This window comes from Prionailurus bengalensis, chromosome A1, assembly GCF_016509475.1.
Source record: "Prionailurus bengalensis isolate Pbe53 chromosome A1, Fcat_Pben_1.1_paternal_pri, whole genome shotgun sequence".
NCBI lineage: Eukaryota > Metazoa > Chordata > Mammalia > Carnivora > Felidae > Prionailurus > Prionailurus bengalensis.
Window position 1 is genome coordinate 184,967,776 of NC_057343.1, and position 25,461 is coordinate 184,993,236.

Sequence of the window (25,461 nt, forward strand, 5' to 3'; positions counted from 1 at the left end):
CAATAAATTTACCCATTTTTTAAAAAAAATGTAATCAAATGTCAGGCAGTATTTGAAGAAAGCACTTCATTTTTACCATAAAATTCCCAAACAGAATACCTGGCTCTGATTATCACCATTAGCAATCAGTGAATATTGGCAAATGACCTTATATGAAGGGTACAAGATGACTTATTTGTAAGACAAGAAAGCCTTTGAAAAGATTCTAATTATTTAATTACAAAATCAAAATATAACTTATGTGAAGTTTGACTTAAATGCACCCCCAAGCCAATTTCAGGAAAAAGGGAATATCAAGCAAAGGTTATCTCCATTGATCTCAGTTTAGGCTTTTATACTTCTCTCCTTTCCATGATGGGGACTTTGGTGAAGCAAGGTCTTTGTGGTTCTTGTTTTTCATACTTGCCAACTACCACGCCGAACCATCAAAATCTCTATTGTTTTGTATTGAAATCAATGTCTACAATAAAAGTATTATTGGGGCGCCTGTGTGGCTCAGTCGGTTGAGTGACCGACTTCAGCTCAGGTCACAATCTCACGGTTTGTGAGTTTGAGCCCCGTGTCGGGCACTGTGCTGACAGCTAGGAGCCTGGAGCCTGCTTCGGATTCTGTGTCTCCCTCTCTCTCTGCCCCCCCGCTCACGCTCTGTCTCTCTCTGTCTCAGAAATCAATAAACATTAAAAAAAAGTATTATTAAATAACTACATAGTGAAGGGAAGTACTGACCAGGGACATCTGCATTTTTAATAACAAAATTTATGCTACAGAAACAAAAGGTCTTGGGGTTTTTAAAGTTAAATGAGAGGGGTACCTGGGTGGCTGGTCGGGTAACTGTCCAGCTCTTGATTTCAGCTCAGGTTATGATCTCACAGTTCCTGAGTTCCAGCCACGATTTGGACTCTGCACTAACAGTGTGGAAACTGCATGGGATTCTTTCTCCCTCTTTCTCTGCCCCTCTTCACAAGATCTCTCTCTAAGTAAATAAATAAATTTTAAAATAAATAAATATATAAAGTTAAATTATACTTCTATAAAGCTGGGTACAAGACCATACAGAACGGTAAGGAGTGAGGAAAATAAAGTCTCTGCCACTTTTAACACACTAAGTCAAACAAATCATATGTCAAGTTCAAATACACAGCTTGACTATACCCAACAAGAAATAAATGATTCTCACTGGCCCCCAATGTATCATGTTTCTTTCAATAGAAAACACTTAGCTTATACTGCAAACTGTTCTAGGATATCCCTTAAAATAGCCCAAAGAAGCTGTAGTAATAATACCAAAAACAATAGCAACAATAGATATTGATGAGAATTTTTCTAAGAGTCTATCATGTGCCAGAATCTGTGTCAGATGATTTTTGTGCAATATCTCACTAAGTGCTTGCCAATAAACGGCCAATTACACAACATTTTTATTAGTTCCCTTTTTAGGGACAAGGAAATGAGGCCCAGGGAAATCAGGTCTCAAGTTAGTGTATGATAGAGGTAGCATTTAAACCTAGATCTCTTTGATCTCAAATTATTCAGAAACTTGCTCTTCAGTCCTATCTCCCCTGATAGTTTCTTTGACCACTTTGAATTGTATACCTTCTCTGAATTCCTGCATGTGTTCTGTCTCCAACAGTTAGTTACTAATCTGAATTTTAATCTCTCTCACACCTGTATCTGGTCTTCCCATATAGATTTTTTTTTTTTTTTTTTTTTTTGCTTCAGAAGGATAACATGCATACACGGACTGCAATGTGAAAACTTAACAGTGGTTTTCAAATATCATCTATTTTCTCTATTAAGAATAATTTCTAGCTTTTAATTTTAACATGTTAATCATAAGGATTTATGTTCATTTCTGTTTTGTGATTAAATTTAATTCAATGATTAAAGTGTTTGTATATAAAACAGGATTTTTACATAATAATTTTCCTATTTCGGAGTTCTGCATTTCATTCATCTATTAGTTGTGCAGATGATGCCTTAAGTAAGACATCAATCTGTTGAGTACTTTCATTATAATTTTGATAGTCTTTCCTCCTTTTACTCTAGTTTATTCTTCATGAATATCAATCATTTATAAATTGGAATTTTACTCTTTTAATCTACTGACCTCTTTCTCACTATTTGTATCCTTTTTTCTCTCTTCAGTTTGAGAGAAGGTTTATCTTCCACAGTCTTTTTGTTATTAAATTTTTTTTTCAACGTTTATTTATTTTTGGGACAGAGAGAGACAGAGCATGAACGGGGGAGGGGCAGAGAGAGAGGGAGACACAGAATCGGAAACAGGCTCCAGGCTCTGAGTCACAGCCCAGAGCCTGACGCGGGGCTCGAACTCACGGACCGCAAGATCATGACCTGGCTGAAGTCGGACGCTTAACCGACTGCGCCACCCAGGCGCCCCCACAGTCTTTTTGATCAGACTCTCTGTAGTACAGTGTGCCTCCCGTCCCCACACTTTTTAGTATTTGAGCAGAACAATTCATTTCCTAACATTCATTTTTGAAATATCCAATTTGTAAGTCATCTGGGTTTTTTTTTTTTTTGCCAACTCTTTCTTTTGCTTTTGTAGTTAACATTTAAAAAAAAAATTTGTCTCTTGAATGTTAATAGTGTTCATTTTTTGTTTTTGAAAAAATTCATAGCCTTGATGTTGTCATTATTTTCCTTTTTTAAAAAATATTTATTAATCACGAACATGAGGCCTAGTTTTTCTGCTGAGAGAGGAGAAATGCTTCACTGCTACAGAGGGACTCCTCCAAAAATGTGTTGGGCTGCAGAGCTGTTTCCTTATTCACAACATTGGTCTTAGGACCCAAGAGCCAGTGGAGACTCTGTTAGGTTCTCACATAGGGGCAGACCTACAGAGCAAAGTGTGGTCTCTGGATTTGACAAAACTGCTAGATTATTCTTCCTAGTTTTCTGTTTAACCTGGCATCAGTTCTACATAAATGGTTTCACTGTGTGGGACTCCCATTCTGGTGACACTACTCAGTGTCTCACAGACAACCCTCACTATATCAAGGAGATGTTCCCAACCACTTCATGTTTCCAGTAGCTATGTATGCTTTTGGGGCACTCATCCCAAACACTGTTCTAAAGTGCTTAAAGAACTTCTAAGGGGAGAATACACATCTATCCCAGTTTTTCCTAGGTTTTAGATTTTACACCACCAAGTTACTGAATACTTAGAGGGTTCTGTCAATCTTCTAATGAAAGCTTGTCACAATCCTTTTTTGCCAATTATTTTGCCTTAGTCTGTCCCTATTGGTATTATGCATGACAAACATTTATATTTAGTGTATGACATGCATCCCTCACAAAATTCTACAGCTAACATAGATTTTCTTCTTTATGTTCCTTTGATTGTTTTAGAAGGGTTTAGTAGAATGACTTAGGTTTTTATTTTACTCATAAATCACATGCTCATGGATTGAGGGGTACAGTAAAAGATCTCATAATCTGGATAAATTAAAGTTGGCATATTTCATTTAAAAAGTCTAATACAAAGGGAAAAGATAATCCAATAGGCATACAGAGCATAAAAAGGGGGCTATTTAGAAAGAAGTGACATTTGGAGATTCTAGCAGGTAGGAAAACAAGTAATTAGAATCGGAAAGTCTACAAGCAGGTAGCAGGGTTTTTGCCAGAAACAAATGTATGGGGTCAGGTTTCTAGATTGTGGAGTTGGGAAGGCTGAAGACTGGTAAGATCTACACAAAAGTGGCTTGAAATTGGAATCTAGTTACCACGACTACAGGACACAGGTCACAACAAGTCGATTTTCCAGAAAAGAACTAAGAATGACTTATTATAGAATTCTGATCTAAAGTACCTTAATTCTTTACAAGTAGGGTCATGATGACACTGACAGTTTAGGTAGAGAAGACAGTTTGGGGAGAGGATTGATACAGAGACAGACACTGATATTTTGCTATAATGTTAACTTCTGTGATACTGGAGTCCATGTGATAAGAAGCACAAACAACTCACAGGTTAGTGAATAGTATGAATAGTATGCTTATAAAGAAATTGAACTTTTCTGGGCTTATCCAATACCTCATCTGTTATTTTTCAAACACTGTATTTCTTCTTATATATGATTTGTATTCTTTAAAAAAATGCAGTTCTTCATCTCCCAAATCTCTGCTGTTTGCTTTTAGCATCTATACAATACAAATTGAAATTGTCCTTAAACTATATTAAGAAAATGTTCTGTATCACATAAGTGAAATTGCGTTCGCTATTCAACATGAACATAAGAGTTTTTTTTTTCATGTATCAATATACAAATTTTAATGATAGGTCTACAAATTATTTTATTTTATTTGTATTTTTATTCATTTGGTAAGTACTTGTTTACTGTGTGATTGCCCAATTCCATGTTATATACTGAAAGGGATGTGTTTTCTAGCCCCAAAAAGCAACATTATAGCATATACAGTATTTGAATTCACAATTATATATGAATAACTAATATTACATAAATCAACCTGAGAAGATTGGCAATTTAACTATATAAATTTGTTTATATGCAAATAAGTATAAATAAAAAATAAAATATAACCTATTAATAACATTTTTCATGAAAAGTTTATTTAGCTAAAAGTTCGTGTGGAAACAAAAACAGCAGCATTGATTACCACAAAGGGAAAATTCTATAATTGGAAAAGAGAGAAATATATGTTCAATGCAATATATTCACCAGTAGTAATAAAAGCTTACTGACATTTTTACAGAAATTTCAAAGAAAGGACGGAAAGAATGGTTACGTTTATTTAACATTAATTCATTCATTCTATTCCCTAGAAATAAGAATCATAAACCCATCAAATATACTCATTCTATCATGATATTTTGTCTCAGAATAATACAGATTTTAATTTATAATTAGATACACGGAAGGCATTAAAGTACATATTTTATAGATCATACATGGTAGCAATATGGACTAGACTTTAAATTGTTAAGAATTACTTATCAAAATAAAGTAAATGAAATAATTTTGAAGTAATTCTTTTTCAATTACATTTATTTTACATTTTATTATTTTCAAAAAAAACATTACTGGATCTCTGGCACCCTGTTTTACAGAGTTGAATATATATGCAATGCAACAAAAGAGAATAATATTCCTAAAACTTAAATTTATTTCACCCAGTCATTCTTTTGATTAAGAATATTCAATGGCCCTTTCATTGCCTATTAAGGAAAGTAGAACCTGGTGCTGGTGGGCATTTAATCCTGCTTATATAGACCTTAGAGGTCATCTTGTCTAAGAGCCTACTTAATGTATATATCACCTCTGCATTTCAATAACACGAAGAGTGAAATCAGGGGAGGTAATTTGCATATGGATGGTTATCATGGCTCTAATCACACTGTGACAGGGACCCTTCCAAGGCTCTGTTTACATACAACCAGCTCTTGGTACTTGAATGATGCCACTGCACTATAACAGAAAGAATTAGAAGATTATGGAATGAGAGAAAACTCTACTAAAATCTTAGGTCTTAAACAGTTACATACTGACAGAGACTGGATATATGTATGCACGCTCAACTCTTTTTTTATGCTTTCTGTGCACACAGCCTGATTGAATTTTTCAGCTTCTCTAGAAGTTACATGTGGCCATGAGACAGACTAATTTCAAATCAACCTAGGTGAGAATGATGTGCTCTGCTTTCAGGACTTAAAAACACCCAAACATAATTTTCCATGTTTTTCGCCTTTCATTCATTGACAGAAGGCAAAGAACCTTCAGGCTGTAGAGAGAAAAGCTACACTATGGTAAGTCTGAATCTCTAGATTACAACGTAGGAAACTTCCTGACAGTTAAAAACATCATTTTTGAATTTTACTTACTTATAAATATGCTTGTGATTATATATTTAGTTACAAATAAATTATAATAACTGTTGTGTTTGCCATGGAAGCTAGTGACCTTTTCATTAATGCAGTTGTGACATGTCAACATGATACCACCTATATATGGTTATTATAACATTAAATAGTCTATGTATTGCTGAGAGTAAGCATAATAATGCTCTATTTCATGCTTTATATATCTCTTTACAGTTTGTTCCCAGAACTTCCTTCCTCCTGGACCAGGTTCAAGACTATGGTATGATATGAAGCAAGTTTACTAACCTTCCCATAATAAGACATTTCAAATCTTTTAAAAATTATCATGTTATTTTCTTCTTCTTTTCACAATGAATACTTTTAATTTCTCAACATTTTTTTGTATATTATTATGATTAGCCTGGAATTCTACCTTGAATATTCATCTATAAAACAAGGATTAGTTGGGCATCAACTATGTGCTGTGTGCAATATTCTGTGAGCACCAGGGATACAGAGATAAACAAAACAGTGTAAATCAAAGTCTACTATAAAAGGCAATATAAATAGATATGATACTTACGTAACATGAGCTATAGTAAACATACATTTCAGTTTGTTATTATATCATAAATAATATAATTGTCCAGATATAGTCTGAATATTGTAGGGTATGATCTAGTTATCATATCCTTTAGGGCATTATGTTTACAGTATTCACTCAGTCATCCAATAAATAAATACTCAATAACATCTTCCAAGTGACAGGCACTGGTATTATGTACAATAAATATATACTGTTAATGCCTTCATGGGGCTCATTGATTAATGTACTGAACAAATAAAACAACCTAAGGAATGTCAATAGACTTTTGACAAATATTTTAATCCCTTGTTCTTTTCTCCCCCTTTACTATATCTCTTCTGGCCATAAAAAAATTCTCTAATATCTTCACAGTTTTATGTACCAAGAGCTCACAGAATCTATGAGATCTAGGTAGTCCAGTATTATTTTTATGTTATTAGCATTGCAATTCTCACCTACTAAGTAGAAGTTGTCTTATCAAGTTCTTGGACAGTAGGACACTGAGAATAAAAAGGAAAGACTTAGCTATAATCGATTGTTAATAAATAGTTGACATGATATGGTGGCAGCAAGACAAAAGGAGTAAAAAATTATTCTGATTTTGAAGCATGAAAAATGTTATTATCATTAATACAAAGAGTAAATTAGGTAAATAATTTGCATCTATGTGGCAATGATGGCTTCAATATTTAGAAATTAAGGCTTCAGGGTCTGATTTGGACAACAAGAAGGGAACATTTAGAAGGCAGCTCCAAAAAAATGGTTCTGAGACAAGGAAAATCTGATAACTGAAGTACTGAAGTGATATATCAAGAAAAACTATAGAAAGCAGAGATTAATATAGACAAATCATTTCATCCAAATAAGTGATTAAATTTGGGAGAGTATTCAATCTTTTTAATTTTCTAACTTTGGGGGATATACATAGGGGTCCTGGATATAGAAGTATTTCTTTATCCAACCAAATGATGCATACTGCAAAATTTAACTATATTGTTGTTAAATATTTAAGAATAAATTAAGTATATCAGTCAGTGGTCAATCAGGAAAAAGAAGAAATTCTAGGTATTTCACAAAAATCATTTAATATAGGGTATTAAGTCCTACAAGACCATTCAATGCATTGTAGGAATGAAACTCAGGGAGGGTCTTTACGAGCTCTGTAGTAACTGACACCTAAGGTCATAGTTGTTTGTAGTAACAGGGCAAGAGGTCCACTGCGGAAATCCACAGACTGAAGCAAATCTCTGTCTGCTGAAACCCACACATATGCCTTTTACTATCAATTCTTCCAAACCTTGTGTAAGTAATTCTCACTGGCAGAACCTATGCTGACAAAGGACTTGGGATCATTTTGGCTTTTAACCCCGAGGTTACAGCAGAGAGGGCAGGAATGAAACTAAATGCCAATAGGAAATCTGGTACAGTAACATTAGAATTTGTTGGTTATTGAAGGTTATGCTTCAAAGAAAATGTGGTTCAATATGATTGATTCTCCAAAGTTCAAGGTGAAGAACTCAATTTTACCTATTTACCCTTGTACTGATCAGGCTTGTGAAAGCCAACAGAAGAATCTTTAAAAGTTTAATTTTATAATGAGTTATTTAGTGAAATGATTAAGAAGGGAAGTGTAATAAGAACAGGAATTTTTAGTGGTTATTAGTTTAATATGTTACCTCCACTAGACTAGATGTTCCTTGTGGGAAGGGAGCTTCTCACTTAATTTTTTTTTTTAATGTTTATTCATTTTTTTGAAAGAAACAGAGCATAAGCAGGGGAGGATCAGAGAGAGGAGGACACAAAGAATCTAAAGCAGGTGCCAGCTGTCAGCACAGAGCCTGATATGGAGCTCAAATTCACGAACCGTGAGATCATGACGTGAGCCAAAGTCAATGCTTAACCAACTGAGCCACCCAGGTGCCTCATGGAGCCTCTCACTTTTGATAAGTTGACACAATCGAAAGGGAGAATAAAAAGATGGCTATTAATTTATTCATGTTTTTTATCTTTGTGAAAGTCCTTTCCTTTCTCTGCAAATATTTCCTAATAGAAGTATTTAATAAATAAAAATATTTTAATAAATAAAATTTAAATGTATTTATAAATAAAAGTATTTCTTAATAAAAATAGGTTATTAATAATTGCATATACCAATAGTGAAATGGAAACTCAAGGTCAATCTAATGATCCTAGAGGGGAGAATGCCTAAAGGGATTACTGAATCATCAAAGAAAAATGGATTTTTTAATAGCTTTTAGGTATAGTATATCATGTTTTATCATAAATTATTTGAAAAACTAGGAACATTATATTCATTTACCAAACAACTTGTATCAGAAAGCTCAATTAAATTTAGAAATTTAATTGGAAGCACTCAATTAAAATTCAATTTAAATTTCAGGAGCAGTGTCCATTAATAGGGGATCTATTAAATAAATTACATGCTGTAATATTTAGCCATTAAAATAAATAATGTTAATAGCAATAAGAAACATTTACTGAGTGTTTACTTTGTGGAAAACAGTTTGCTAAGTGCCTTACTTGCATTAACTCAATGAGTAATTTATTAGAAATATTATTATTAAGTGTTAGCATATAAATTTTATTATAATAAAATCTATTAAAATAAAGATATTTCTGAAAAGAAAGAAACACCAAATAAGCTTCTTATGGAAAATCACATAACAGTAAGTACGTAGTTTACAGCCATCTGATATGAATCCTGGGATATTCTCATTTCATACAAACATTTAATTGTATGCAGAATATATGCACTAAGACCATTTTGTTAACTATTTTCACTGAATACTCTACATAAGTTATCAACTACATATCCCCTTAATTATAACAGGAAAAAAATTTTACTTACAATAACTTTACAGTAAACATTGAATATAATATTAAGTATAAATATAATGTATAAATATATGTTTTATTTCATAAAAACTGAAAATGAAAATGAGTGATTCATGTCTGTTATATTCCTCAGTTTTTCCAATTTACAAATGCTTAGAAAATCCTATCATACTGAGGATCCACTAGATCAAATATTGATTCCTATCATAAATAGAAATCATTTCAAAATACATTTATGATCACAAAATGAAAATTTTAGAACTTTATCCTACATAGATTTCTATAAAGAATGGTTGGAATGACATCAGCTTCATTAGAAGACAACTTATGTTTAAAGCCATCATATCTTTCTATACTATTCTTCTTTTGCATCCTTAATTACTTGTATGATATATTCCTTTTGCTACGTAACTAGCCGTCCCAAAGGACTTATTCTAATGGTACTCACCTGCATCCTTGAATATATATAACATCTTACACTGACTGTAAATAGCCAAACCACCTACTTTGTAAGTTCAGAGACAACAAATCAATGCATGATAAATAACACCATTCCACTTTTGACTAAAAAACAGGAGGTTAAAATGTTTCCCATTATTGCTACCAAGAAAAAAAGAAAATTTTCTGCCTTTGAAAATAGATGTTGACTTCTCTTGACAGAATGTAAGTTTATCTACAGAAAAGATCCATGAATTCTTAATACATTTTTTTCATAATAATATAGTCAGTCCTTTAAAAAATAAATGTAAGAAAAAAACTGTATATATTCTCTATAACAAGTATTTAAACCATTTCACATACCGACAGAGTTAAGTAGTGTATATTTCTATACACTACTGTATAGATATAGGTATATTCCTAGCTTGAGATTCTTATAAGGCAAACAGGTACACATAAGAATACATATATCACAAGGTATTGTGCATTTACAATAGTATAGGAACAAACATAGAAAAAAATAGCAATTAATTATGATGTGTCCCCATGGTGGTAGTAGATGGTGGGCAAGGGTGCTGAGAAAAAAGTATAAATGAAGAGAAAAAAGTTGGGATGAAATGGCATTTAAACTTGGTCTTGATAAGTGAGTAGAATCACAGTAGAAAGATGGATTATAAAAGCAGTCCATGCAGACTAAATATTATGGGTAAGTTCTGAGTATTCTCATGTATATAATTTGAGACCAGAAATTGAAGCACATAAAAATGTCAGGATAGGTACTCAAATATGGGTCTAGCTATAGACAACTGAGTGCCAGAATAAAGCATTCACAATTGATTTGGTAAATAAGAGAGAGAAATTGAAGGATTCTGAGAAGGAAACCTAACTTGCAAGAGAAGAAGGGAAGTCTACTGGAATTTGTAGGAATGATGTTGAAAAACAATTTTGATAGTGTAGGTAAGAAAATGTAACCTTGACCTGAGGAAACTAGTTATAAAAGACACCTGATAGCTATGGGTATAACTCTAGTACTTTCCTGTAGCAAATTTCCCCAGAAACGTATTAAAAAACCAACATGTTAAGGAAAATCAGTATGTTGTAGGGAAGGCCAGCAAAAGAAACTATGTGCATATGTATGTATAATGTTTCCTTTTGTTTTGGATGCTTTTTTTTTTTTAACAGTATGGTAATTATTAACTTCTGTGCACCATAAAAAGATAAGACAAAAGTAGTCTGGGCTTAACTTACAAATTAACATACACGCAAAAAATCATCAAGGACATCTGTGTGTTATACCTCCCTCAGTAATATGTCAAAAAGACCACCTACTCTCTCAAGAATGATGCCTGCAAAAAGCAGAGAGGAAAAAGTTCTCATCAAGAACGCTTTTTGTTTTTCCTACAGCAACATTAATTACATTGTCGGCTACAGCTGAAAGAATGAGATAAGCAGAGGCAATCTGATTCTCATCTTGTTTAAACTTGTCAGTTCTAAAATGAAGTCAAGAGTTAGTCAGGGAAAATGGAGAAGGTCTCCTTCCTCATTTAAAGATAAATGGGAAGTCCAACTCCTGAATTTTTTTAAAAGGAGGGTTACTCTCTAGAAGACAATTGTCTCTTTAAAAGTATTTCTAATTCAGCCTCTCACATGACAGCCTCCCAGAGTCTGAGAGTGATATGTTTCATCAGGAGACACTCCCATCTTCAGTGCAGCTCTGTATCACCTGTTCTGCCTTTGACCCTCTGCTAAAAGAAAATGGATCTCTACAGTGCTTAGAAGCTGCCAAGACTTAACAAATTTTTAAGCTGAACTTTTGCTTCAACTCAGTGTTCTTACTTCCTAGTTCTGCTGTTTCATGTGGCGTGCTAGGCAACCCTAAAGAGAAGCTACTTTCAATAACCACTTATTTGTTAGAATTCTGACTCCCAATATGACCCTGGAGATTATATACATGTATCTCCAGAGGAGAGAAAGAAGGAGAGGGAAAACTGAGAAAAGAACAAAAATAGATGAAGTATGAATACGTAGATCACCTAGTAAAGGGAGAGTTAAAGAGTATGACACAGAAATGTGAAACAAAGCATCTGAGAGGATGTGATGCCTGGGATTTGTCCCAAGTATCAAAACACTATGAATGTGCCATATATTGAAGGAATTTCAATACAGATCTTATCCGGTCAACATTTTTTTTTTCCCTTCTGAGTTGTGAATCCTCTTCCTCTTCTAGTTGTGTATCCCTAAATTTTTCCTCAAATAAAGCCTTTTATTTTTTCAAGTGTTCAATGAGTGGAATGAAAAGAAAGAGACCATTTTATTTCTCATTTCTTGGACACATTTTTTTTAATCCCTTAGAAAGTAAATACATTCAAATAATTACTTATTAAAATTATCTGGGACAATGCTTTAAAAAGCCCAATGCATGAATGGTTTTATTGTTGAGATTAATATATTTCACCAAATTCCACCCACTATTCCATATCCAGACTGCTCTGATTGCTCACATGAATTTTTTAATTAGATATATTTTTAAAGTATATTCTTTGAAGAATTTTTTTTTAAATAGAAGCTTAGGTACATGAGCGAATACTGACTTTATGGGGGAAAAATATCACTTGAATCAAGACATGAGGTCTATCCTATGCACCAATGCGGTGCCTACAATTTTAATGTGACATTCCAATGAAATCCTGAAAGTCCAGGTTTAGGGCACATGGGCTGGGGGAAGACTATTTCTCCATTATCTTCTTCATAATCTGAATCTTAAAGGTCGGTTAATGATCCAAACTGATGGAGAAAAACTAAAAGCAACAAAAACAAAACCAACAAATAAGTTTTATTGTCAATTGAAAAAAGAAATAACCAGCCCTGATAAGTAACAAAGAATCCTGATTTTAAAAAAGAAAGTGCATTTGCCAATTTTTTTCTAATCTCTTTAAAGTTTTCAATAGTTCTAAATTAAATCCCTTTCATCCTTATCTCTTTTTCCATCAGAAAATCTGAAGGGTATTTGGATTCAGACATCCATTGCACCAAATATCTTTCATTACACAGCACAAACAAGCAATTTTATTGAACAAGAACCCAATTACTTAACCTAGCTTCAGGTTTCATTCTACCCTGCCGCATCTACCTTGACAGAAGCCTACTAATCTCTTCTGATGGACGTTGCTACATATCAGTTCTGATACAGAGAGATGATTCCTAACCTTTTTGTAGAGAACCACTGATTCAAATAAGCTCAGATGCCCATCTCAGCTTCCTTGGACCCATGAATAACAATGAGAAAGAGTGCAGACAGATATGGACCCTTTCCTCCTCTGTATAAGGAACCAGCATTCAAAGAGTTGAAAAAAAGGAGTATCTGCTCAGAGAAAATGACTAACATTTACCAAAGTCCTGTACTGGCAGTGTCTGAGGTTCTCTCCAGTTTGTTTCTGTTCTTTAAATTACTATCATGCTCCCTCCATTTTGCTAGTAGAGAAGAAAATAAATTCCGTAAAGTTCTTGTACTTTTGTTGCTGCCATTCTTGTTTTCAAACTTATTGATAAACAATGTTAATGACTTGACCTTTATGTCAGAAATTCTCAACAGTAAATGCACATTAGAAGAACCTAGAAACCTACAGCCTGAGTCCCATCCCTACAGATTTCGATTTAATTCATCAGGACTGGAACCTGAGCATTATTATTGCTTTTAAATTTCTCCAGATGATTATAATTACAGCCAACGTTGAGAAGCATTATTTGGTGTAAATAGCAACTAAATTTTGTTATTATATTAGAATTATGAGCAGCTGTTAGGAACCATTTTAGTTTAGCTTCATTTCCAAAGCAGGAATATTTTAAAGAAAAGCCTCTGGGGGCACCTGGGTGGTCCATTGGTTGACCATCTGAATGCCTCTCAAGTCCTGACCTCCTGGTTCATGAATTTGAGCCCCATGTTGGGCTCTTTGTTGAGAGCTCGGAACCTAAAGTCTGCTTCATATTCTGTGTCTCCCTCTCTCTCTGCCCCTCCCCTGCTCACACTCTGTCAATCTCTCTCTCTCAAAAATAAATAAACATTAAAAAATTTAAAAAAGCAAAGCCTCTAAAAGTTTACACTCGTGAAGACATTGTTACCTCACAGGAAAGTCTATTTCTTTGGTTTCCTTTTTAACATTAAATCTTTAGAGAAAGTTCCCAATATATTTCAAAGTATCCATCTACAAGACTGCTCATGACAACACTGTTTTTCTTAATAAGTTCAATAATATCCAACAATAAAGAAGTGGAGTTACACACACAAACACAGAGAAAGAGAAAGAGAAAGAGAAAGAGAAAGAGAAAGAGAAAGAGAAAGAGAAAGAGAAAGAGAAAGAGAAAGAGAAAGAGAGGGAGTGAGAGAGAAGGAGAAAGGAAGACACCAACTAACTCACATAAATGGGAATAGGGAGAATGCCTTCAGTGTAAAATATTTTACGGATGTACTTATATGCATACATGTACATGCATAATACCTTTTTGAAGAACACTTGTAATGGGTACTTTCTAGAAATATAAGGTTAGGCTTTTATTTCTAGTATGTACCTTTTTAATTATTTTTATATTCTAATCATTTGTATGAACTGGTTTCATATATTTCAACTTGGAGAGACTATTTGGATAATGGGATAACAAATCATTTCTGCTTCTTTTTTAGAAGTTTTTAGTATTTTCCCAATACTGATGTGAAATTAGCTACCCACACTCCTCCTTGTGCTACCATTTGGAGGTGATGAAGTTACCAGTCTTCTACATGATGGCCCATTAGCTATTTTAAAGAAAACAGTAATGTTTTCCTTTGGTGGAAACTCATTTCAGGTTTTCTTCATATCCTTTTGAAGACTGTACTGTGTGTTTAGTATTAATGTGCTGGTATTAAAGGATATGAAAATAATTTCACCAATTTTCGCCATGAAGAAGCTTACATTCGATCAAGGAGATAAAAATAAAAACATAAATAAAAAATAAAAAGTAGTAATTTCATTGTAAGTTTATTTGTAAACAGAGGAAACAAATGCCCACAGGGGAGTCTATTCTCTCCAGATGGTGAGCAACCAATACAGGGAGTGTAAAATTGGCAAATGGGCATGGAACGTTTTTCTCAAAATTTACTTTTCAAGTTAACAGAATTTTGATGTGTTATTTTATTTCAATTTTACAACAGTACCAGATATTATTATTCCCAATTTATAACCACATAAGTAGAAGCTCATGATATAATGGCTTTAAGATCTTTTCTTCTCTGACCATGTTCTGATTCATCAATGTTGCTCTACAATAGCCAAGAATTAAATATACTTTCTAAATATGGTCTGATCAGTGCACAGGCAAGTGACACTACTAAGTCCGCTGATTTTAGCACTAATACCTCTGATAATTTGTTCCAGAGTGAAGAGAGTGGAAGGGAAAACAAACAAACAAACAAAAAAAGTTGATAGGAGTTGGGTATATGGAGAAAGAAACAGCTAAGCCTGCCTAGAAGACTCAGTGATGGCTTCCGAGAGCAGGCAGTGTTGGCTTGAACTGAGAGTTGACAAGCAAGGTTGAGTTTTCCAGAGGATAAATAGTGGGGTCTTCATTCCAAGCACAGGGAGTGATACAACCAGAATACTACCTGTTTAGACACTATGGATGCTTTCACATTGTGTACAGTCACAAGAACAGGAACAAAGGGGCAAATGGGAGTGAGGTTTGAAAGGTAGAGGACTGACCATTATTATCTTGGGAATTTGGATATGATTGTACAGGCAATTAATATAACAAAATAACAACTCATTTTATGTCCTGGAGAAAGACCTGTGTATTTTCCAGACATTAAAAAGGAATGAAAACATGTATAATAGAGATACTCTCAGCTAAAATAAAAAGTCACATAAATATCAGTAGTCTTTAAGTTGAAATGACAATTTAATACTTTTGTAATTTTTACTCCCCATCAGGAACACAGTTACACACTTTTGTGAGAAACAATGGTCGTTTTCATTAAGCTATGCATGATATAGAAGAGTCAACAGGTGCCTAATATGACTGCTTGTGGTTAGGATCACTTTCAAATTTATTTTGGCATAGTATTTCCATCAGAAAATTCTAAGTCAATTTTTTTTTAAATTTGTACTTCTATTACAGGCCATTTATTGCAGGCTGTTTACTATGATTTTTTGCTTACAATTTCTTGTCAAATGAAAAGCCCTAACTTAGCTTCTCCCGAACAATTTCAAGCTTTAGCTTCTATAGTACAGCTGTCTACTGCATATCCTAAAATTGGGATCCCTACTGGGAACAACAGGGACCGTGGTGAGGAAAGAAAATACCCAGCAATATGTATGAAAAGAGATTTTTTTTGTCTCTTACTTTTAATGTTCTTTAAGATAGCATGCTGGTTTCCTCTGATGCAAGAACATTCCTCAAAAGACACTAAATTTAGAGTCTTTAAACAATATTCTGCTCTATGAAATTCTTATAAAACATTCATTGTTGAGATTTTTAAAATATGGGTTAATAAGTAGTTTCAGACAATAGCAGAACAAAACTACTTATTTTATATTTGGAATATAAGACTAAACTGTATTTGTGTGATACAATGTTAGGGACTATACTGGTTATTTTTACTTGATAGAAGTATGATTTATAGTGTCTGTATGTAGATTAATTGTGATTGTTTCATGTTTTATTGTCAAATTTCCTTGGCTAATAAAGCCACAGATAATGAAGCTGGCACAAGAGATCACTTTCTAGAGTTTAAGGTCAATATGTCAATTAAGATCCGTGGGCTACTCATTAGTACCGGAAAAAAATGAACATGCTGAGCAATAGAAGATTACAAGTCTGGGATATCAAACATCTGTATTGACTTATGACAGCCTCAAGTTCTCTCTTTTGTGAAGTGATTTAGAGGGGCAAATTACTTTTTCACTAATTTGACAAAGATGACACTTTTTAAAACTTCCTAATATAGGTTCAAAGATGCTGCATCACATACATCCATAAACCATGATACATATATTGCATCAAATTCTCCAAGTACATACTGTCCATTTCATCTAGCAGAGCATTAATTTATTTCATTCATTCATTTGACAAAGACTTATAATTCACTGAGTATGTACCGTGAACAAAGTTCTGGGTTAGCCAGGGGAGAAGGGGAAAAAAGAGGTAACCATGGTTTTCTGTCTCAAATACCCTACAGAGATAGATACTAAGCAATTAAATACATGATCAGTTGATTATAGCTGGTATAAGTGTCACAAAGGAAAGTGCATTATGTGAGAACATACAATTATCATCATATAGTACCTTCAATGAGAAAAACAAGTATGAACATATTCATATAATATAGATATTAATTTACTAAATATAATTGAATATGTATTTATTGAGAACCCACTATATTCCATTCATTCTGTGGGGTTAAGGATATAAGAAAATCATACAATGTAATTGGGGAAACAGACATATGCAAAGCCAAATGCTAAAAGCTACAGAAGCACAGATAAAGGTGGTCCCTGAGATTAAAAAAAAAAAAAGAAGAATACTTGGAAAAGAAAACTGGTTCATTCATTTAATAAAATATTTATTAAACATTTGTCATTTTTCCAACATGGTGCTTGGTGTTAGGGACTTATGTCAATAAAATATAACCCCTGTCTGTAAATGACTCACTTTCTACAGCAGTGGTCGAAACCAGGATGGTTTTCTCCTCAGTGGACATATGGCAAAGTCTGGAGACATTTTTTTTTTTTTGTCATAACTGGGGAGGGGACACTACTGTCATCTAGTGGATAGAGACCAGAGATACTGTGAAACAGCCTACAACACAAAGAACAGCACCCCCAATGATGAATAATTATATATCCCAAATGTCAATAGTACCAAGGTTGATAAACCCTTGAGAGGCACAGAGAAATAAGTAACCAATTACAATGCAGTATTATTAGTGATGAAATTGGGCTGTGTTTTAAAAGACTAAGGAAAGAAAAGGAATAAATGTGATGCATTAAGGATAGTAGGCAAGGAAAATCATTTAACATAGTACACTATTATTGCAAATTATGGTGAGATTCTGGAAATGCCTGTCAAAATGAAGATAGCAAGGTTAATAAAGAATGTATGTGAGAGGGTTTTTGAGAGGTAAAATAAACATTAATTTATTAAGCAATTATATGATGAAAGTTTGTGAGGAGAAATGGTTGAAGCAGATGGAAGAGTCAATGATTTCCTTACAATTTGTTTTGTTTGGGTGGTAGGTTAGATGGTGTTAACATTAATATATATCAGGACAAAGGGGAAAGACAGTTTTGAAAGATATTAATAATGATAATAAAAATAATACTTACATGTTACATGTCAAACAGTATGTTAGTCACAGCAAACTATTAAATTTGTCATAACCCTTGTTAGGGAGGTAGAGCTATTTAAAGTAAGTACTGTTATCTCTAATTTTTAAGAAAGGGCAAGAGAGATTAAATAAATCACTCAAGGTCACATTGCTTATTCGTGGCAACATCCAAACTCCAATTGATATTTATCTTCTGAAGCCAGTGTTGTCAACCTCTATGCTCTACTGGATAAGTAAGGAGAGACTGTAGACCATCCAGGTGGAGTTTTCACAGTTTGGATTTAGATTGCCTGGGTTCTCCAAAAAGCAAAACCTGGCATAAAAGTTTGTATACTACCAGTTTATTAGGGAATACAATTCCAGGGAAGCAGAAGTGAGTAGAAATTTGAGTGAGACATAGATACAGGGAGAGCAAACATTGAATTTTAAGTCAAGCACACTTGATTGTTTGACTGCTGGAATGTCTTTTAAGAGATCATCCTAACTGTTGCATTTCAGGATAGCCCATGGATAAGACAAAAGGGAGAATATGCACCACCTCTCAAAAACATTAGTTAAAAATTTGCTCTAAAAACTTTTAACTCTTCTGCCTTTCCTACATTGCTCATCTAGAGATACCAAGTGGGTGTCAGTGGCAACAGAGATGTCTTGAGGCATGAATGGAAGATAAAACACGATGAGTTGTGCCAGTGAGAATCAATCACAAGGAAAGCTAATGCAAAATAAGAGGCCAAGCCCTGAAACAAATACAACTGCGAAGCTACGCAATGGTGCGTACGAAATAGCTGACCTATATGTTCTAAATATTACCAGCTTTGTTGTGCTCAAGTTATTTTCCCTTATGGGGTCTCAATTTTCTCATCTTCAAAACGGAGAAAATCATAGTACCTATCCAGTAGTATTGAGAGGATTGAAGGATTTAATATATATTAATAATTTAAAACAGAATGAACATACGCACCAAATGCACTTATCATTTATTATCGACATCACCATCATCATTGTTGAGAAGGAGAAAATCAACCCCTTAATAGCCACAAACGGGCTGAGTCTAACAGCAAGGTCTGGGTGTTGTTAGAGCTGGCCTGGCACCCACAGTTAAGGGTATAATGTCCTCTTGTTGAATATAAATTATCTTGGACAAAACACGAAGATCCAACAATGTCACTTTGTGACCATGATGAAGTGAGACAAAAAAATAAAAACTTAATTTATCAAATAGAGAGTACGATAGTCAATACTCCAAAGAGTATTTGAGAAAAATGGGTAAAATAGAAGACAGATTACATTAGGCAAATTGATGAGCAGGAGATGGGGAAATCAATCATTTTTAAAGTATGAATGTGAATAGGACAGAGATGGGAATTTAACTTGAGGAAAATGTAGGGTTGCAGGAGAAATTACGTATGACAGGGAGAAGTAAACATTTAGTTTGCTTTAAGAAAGGCTCTGTGGGAAGGAAGTGTTTGCAGATCCAAGAAAGAGAGGGGAAATCTGATGAATTAAGTTCTTAAAGTACATAGAAAGGAGAGATAGCAAGAAAATCGTTGGAGAACTAACCCTAAAAAGGAAAAGGTATTTCATTCTCTGAAATTGGAGGAGACAGTGAGATAAATCCTAGTATCACTGAATATGAAAAATCTGTGATAGAGGGTCAAGAGGGGCAGGTAAGAAATTTCATCACCGTTGACTTGTTTTCTCACTGAGGAAATAATCCAAGACATCTGTTGAAGTTAAAGGATAGTAGCTTGGTAACACTGGGGCAGCCTGGAGCCAACAGGAAAGAAAAAGGTATCAGACATTAATAATTATGCAGCTAACACTTCCTTTTGTGGGTGGCAGTGAGAGCGGAAAGTGCGCCCAAAGGCCTCAGGCACACTGGGAGAGTACAAGGTGATAGAGCACTGCCTGCCTACCCCAAATGCCATACTCCGCACCTCTATCACATGCAAATCATTGTACCTAATCATGTTGTCACCAAGTCCCACTTCTGGTACTTTGTGTCTCAGCTGAAGAAGATGAATATATCTTTAAGAGTAATTGTCTCCTACGGACAGGTGTTTAAGAAATACCCCACATGGATCAAGAACTTCGGCACCTGTCTGTGCCATGATTCCCCCATGGCACTCACAACATGTACCAAGAGTACTTGACCTGACCACTGCAGGTGCTGTTACCCAGTGCTACTGAGACATGGACACCTGGCATCGCACCTGGGCCCACCCGATCCAGATCATAAAGGTGGAGGAGCCTGCAGCCAGCAAATGCCCATCAGCAGCCAACCAACTCCACGACTCTAGGATCAAGTTCCCACTGACCCACTGGGTCTTGCATGGCCAACAGAAGCCATGTTTTACCATCAAGAGGCCCAAAAGCTTCTTTTAGATACAGAGCTTCCCTGTCCCTAGGTCTGCCTAAAGAAATGCCTTGGGAAAACCAAAAACCCAAAAAGCCAAAAAAACAAACAAACACAAAAAAACCTAAACAAAACAAAGAGAGCGAGAGCGAGAGAGAGAATGCAGTTAAGGCAGAAGATTCTACACTCATAACCCTAAAGGACCTGATCAGTATAGCTATGTCATGTTTCTGTAGAAGTCCTAAGCATCTGAGATGACAAGGAGACACATAAAATTCTTGGACCAATCCCTGTTATCAATGGCAAGTTTTCTGTGGTGAAAAGTTAAGAGGAACAAAAGAATAAAAAGTCTTAAGCGAGCACAATTGAAATGAGTGATCAATGTGTCCAGGCCACATAAACAGGAAAACAAAGCCTGCTACAGAAAGGAGATCAATTTCTAGGTCACTGGAGGTAGGGAATGGAGGAGGCAGGTGGAGATGTAAGGGTGGGGTGGGGGATGGCAGCTAGGCTCAGTAGCAGTGCCACTGAAGGAATTTGAAGGTTCGAAAGATAGAGGGTTTCAGATAAAGAGTTTTAAGATTTTGGAAACCAAACAATTATAAAAGATAGTAAGAAGCATACAATGATCTAGAAATTTGTCCTTGAAGTTGGGCAGTGTTATGGAGGGAAGTAACTAGAGAAGAGTCCAAGACCCTAGTGGCCAGGAAAGGTGTTACATGTTAACAGGAGATTAACTTTAAAAAGATTACTAAATATTAGTTGTCCTATTTTCTCAGGCCAAATAAGATTTCTAGTATACTATAAAAAGAAGGAATAAAAAGAAAACCCCTTTAATGTTTCATATTATAGTTCAGAAAACTTACATTATTGTATAACAATTTCATTAAACTGCAGTGAGATTTATTTTTACAGAATGCTCATATGCTACAGATAGACATTACCTTCTGAAGAAGATGTCAAATAGACTTGTTTATGCCCACAGAAGCCACATATGTAGAAAAAGCCACACATATCTACTACAGTTTCTGGAAAAGAGCTGAACAAATTGGTGGTAACTACTGATGGAATTTAAAACAGATTCAAAAGATATAAGAAGCTACATTGTTAAAGGAATGGTATATAATTCTTGTGCTTTTTTATGTATGAGATTCTTCTTTAAAATTTTTTTTGATGTTTATTTATTTTTGAGAGAGAGACACAGCGCAAACAGGGGAAGTGCACAGAGAGAGAGACACAGAATCCAAAGTAGGCTCCAGGCTCTGAACTGTCAGCACACAGACCTACACAGGGCTTGAACTCATGGACCGCGAGATCATGACCTGAGCTGAAGTCCAATGCTTAACCAACTGAGCCACCCAGGTGCCCCTCTAGGTATAAGATTCTTAATTTAAAAAGTAACTGCATAAATCTCGTGACCCTAGTAAATATTTGGTTACACTGAAGCTTTATTTAGCCCTGAAAAGAAATTCAGTGTTCTCTCTTGGTAAAATTTTGAAGAATCACTCATTAGACCTAATTGTTCTTCCAGAACGTCTGGCTGTTAGAGGTAATTTAGTAGGACAGAAAATACTCATAGATTACTTGCTACCAATGAGATTGTACTCTCTGTCTGTATCGTGAAACATTAAATCATATTTCCAAAGAGAGAAGTTACCGGATTATCTCCTTGAGAAAATACATGTGTGTTAATTCTTAACATCTTAACTCTACATTTGGGAAGACCTTATTTTAAGGTTTGACTTTTTCCTGCTGCTGATCAGAGACATAAGGAGAATAATCAGAACCACTAACATAAGATGGCAAAGAAATGCCATAAAAAATACTTACATAAGATATACCAGGAAAACAAACAAACAAACAAACAAACAAACAAAAAACTTGTTTTTTCTGGGCAGTCTTATTGTGATATGTAGAATTTTCTTTTACAAAGATTAGGTGATTTTGAGTGGTGTTTACAACTAAAAGATAGGAAAAAATCAACATTTTTTTAAATTTTATTTTTCTTCTGGAATCCTCAGGCAATATTATAACTGACTCATTTAACTCGTCTGAATTAGTTTTTAATAAGCTTTCAAAGGTTGACCAATTTTCTCTAGTTTCTCCTGGGAACTGGAGATAATTAAATGAAGGTGTGATCCAAACTCCTAAGGATATTTTTTGGTTAATTTTTGAGACTTTTTTCTTCTAACTAATTTCCCTTAGATCTACATACCATTATGACCCCAAATCTACCATGGGTGATTAAGAGTTCTGCTTGCTTCTTTCACTATCAATATGAATAACTCTAATTTCAAACTTAGAATTTACCTGCAAAGCTGAAAAACTTGTCAGTTATTATCTACCATTACACTCTGTCTTATTCACACACAAAAAAATCATTTATTGATTTCATATGTAACCTAATGATGGGTTTTACATTCTTAGCTATTAACCTACCACTCCTTTTGGTTTTGGTGTATTATTAGAATTCAAACCCAAGTCCCTTACTCTTGTCTCTCAACTTCCACATATCTATTGGGATAATCAGAAATTATGAATAGGTCATGTTTGAGAACCTAGAACTCTCTGCATGTCATTTAACAGCCACCAGTCATGTATAGTTATTGAGCCCTTGAAATGTGTCACTACTCTGAACTGAGATGTGCTGTAAGTTTAAAATATAAAGCAGGTATTTAGGTCCTCGTACAAAAAAAGGTAAAATATCTCATTAATTTTTATAATGGTTTGATGTTGACATAGTAATAGTTTTATATATTTGCTAAAATACAACATTGAAATATTTTATAGTGTATATAGTATAGTAGTCTGGCTATAAAAATTTTTAAATTACATATGTGATTCACATTTCCATTTCCCATTACAATTTTATTGGACAGTACTGCCCTAGCACAAAGTTTGAAATTAGCATTCTCAGTAAATGTTGTATCCTACAAAAAAAAGCAGATTTGGAAAATGTTACAGGACACCCTACTATCTGCCCCACCATTTCTCATGAGTTTTGCTCATCCTTTCTCTTTGAAAATAACCAAGATTTTTTTTTCTTTTTTAATGTTTATTTATTTTGAGAGAGGGCAAGACGGAGGGATAGAGAGAATCCTAAGCAGGCTCCAGGCTGTCAGAGCTGAGCACAGCATGGGGCTCAGTCTCACAACTGTGAGATCATGAGCTGAGCCCAAATCAAGAGTTAGATGCTTAACCTACTGAGCCACCCAGGTGCCCCCAAAATAACCAAGATTTTAAAACAGCTGTTTAAAGACATCCCAGAAATAAGCAAGCTTTTAAAACAGCTGTTTAAAAGTATGGATTGACAAGAACCAAGTTTTAAAGTGTTCTAGAGTGTAACCCAATAATTGTAGTCTTTCTACTGCTTACAATGTCATGTGTTATTCTGTAGTCATAACATTCAAAATAGCTGAGGAGGTATGAAGTTGAATAGAACCTCTGCATCTTCTATCTCTAGCATTCTTTAGACATTAAAACAGTTATGCATAGGCAGACAAAATTCAAAAAAAAACAAGGCTCTCACATATTTACTCCTCTGGTCACAAATGTACAATGATTCCCCAGGCAGCATTTTGCAAGCACCCCACTGGTAAATGCAGTAAATGATTCAGCACTCCTCTGGTCATGAATAATTCATAGGGGAAGAACGAAATACCCAATTTGTTAGGTTAAGTGATGCCTACAGTGGCTTTTAAAACTTATCTACAGACTTATTCCCATTGCTCTATTTTTTTAACCATATCTTTGTGGGAGGACAATTACTATGATGGACATAAAATGTGAAACTAGTTAATGATACTGCAAAATGCTCCATAAAGTTTAAGTGCAACATGGAATGATTTCTCCATTTCTCTAAGTATGATGACCAACCTTAGGATTCACAGAAACATCAAATGTCTGTTTTAAATAGGGATTTTTTAAAGCATGGTAATGTTATCTTTGTAACTATGGATAGCATATTATCACTTAAAAATTTCTCATATCTTCCACTCATTTTCATATTCTTTAATCATCAATAGTATTCTTTTCAATAATTAAAGAACCCATGTTCATTGTAACTAGTTACAAACAATAAAGTAGAAATATTTTATGTCTTTTGATTTTACAACTCAGGTTTAAAAAAGACTCTTAAATGTCTAAAACTTTCTAGTTGTCTAGGCTTTGATCTATCACATATGCCAATGAGGAATTACCACCTCCAAAGTGAATTTCTTACTCCTAGAGCCATGAAGGTTTAAAACATCTTTTTTTTATGTTTATGTGAGATTAATTTACCTGTAATTTATACCTACCAATACTAATTTACACTGGAACTACGAAAAACAAGTTTAATCTCTCTTCTGTGTAAACTGACTGCTTTTATAACTTTTTTTTAGCTATTTATATTATCTTTGTAGGAGATCTCACTCACAAATCTTTATATATTATACTTACACAGTCTAGACTATTTCTGTCTGTGCTCTAGTTCCATTCAACTTTTAATTTGATATCCAACACTTAGCTGTCTTACAAGTATCTCAGACCCCATGCACTGAAAATTAAATCTATGATCTCTATGCCCAAATTTGATGAGGGATTATACTCAGAATAGAATCACCCTTAATATCAGCTTCTTCACTTCCTCTATCCCATCAATCACCATGTGTTATCAACTTCATCTCCTAAATATTTCTAAAAACCAATGATTTCTCCCCCTCAACCTCTCCAACTCTCTGGATTAATTTCTATCGTCTACCACCCAGATAGACATAATGGCTTTCTAAATGGTCTCCCTGCATCCATTCTTGATACCCTTTGTTCATCTCTGAGCAATCAAAATGTTTACTTAAATATGTAAATAAGATGAAGTAATTCCCTACTCATATTTTCGCGTTGTCTTTTCCAATTATTTAGAAAAAGCTCCAAAGACTTAATAGTGGCTGAGCATTTGCTACAAATTCTGGGTTCTGCTTACCATATTCTTGCTTAATTAATTACTCCTCTTAGTTCAGGTATCAGGAAAAACACTTTTGTCCAAGAAAGCCT

General features: G+C 34.3%; 1 pseudogene; it reads left to right on the forward strand.

Moving 5' to 3' along the window:
* Positions 1–18,750: 18,750 nt before the first annotated feature.
* Positions 18,751–20,459, forward strand: LOC122479950 (annotated as a pseudogene).
* Positions 20,460–25,461: the final 5,002 nt, after the last annotated feature.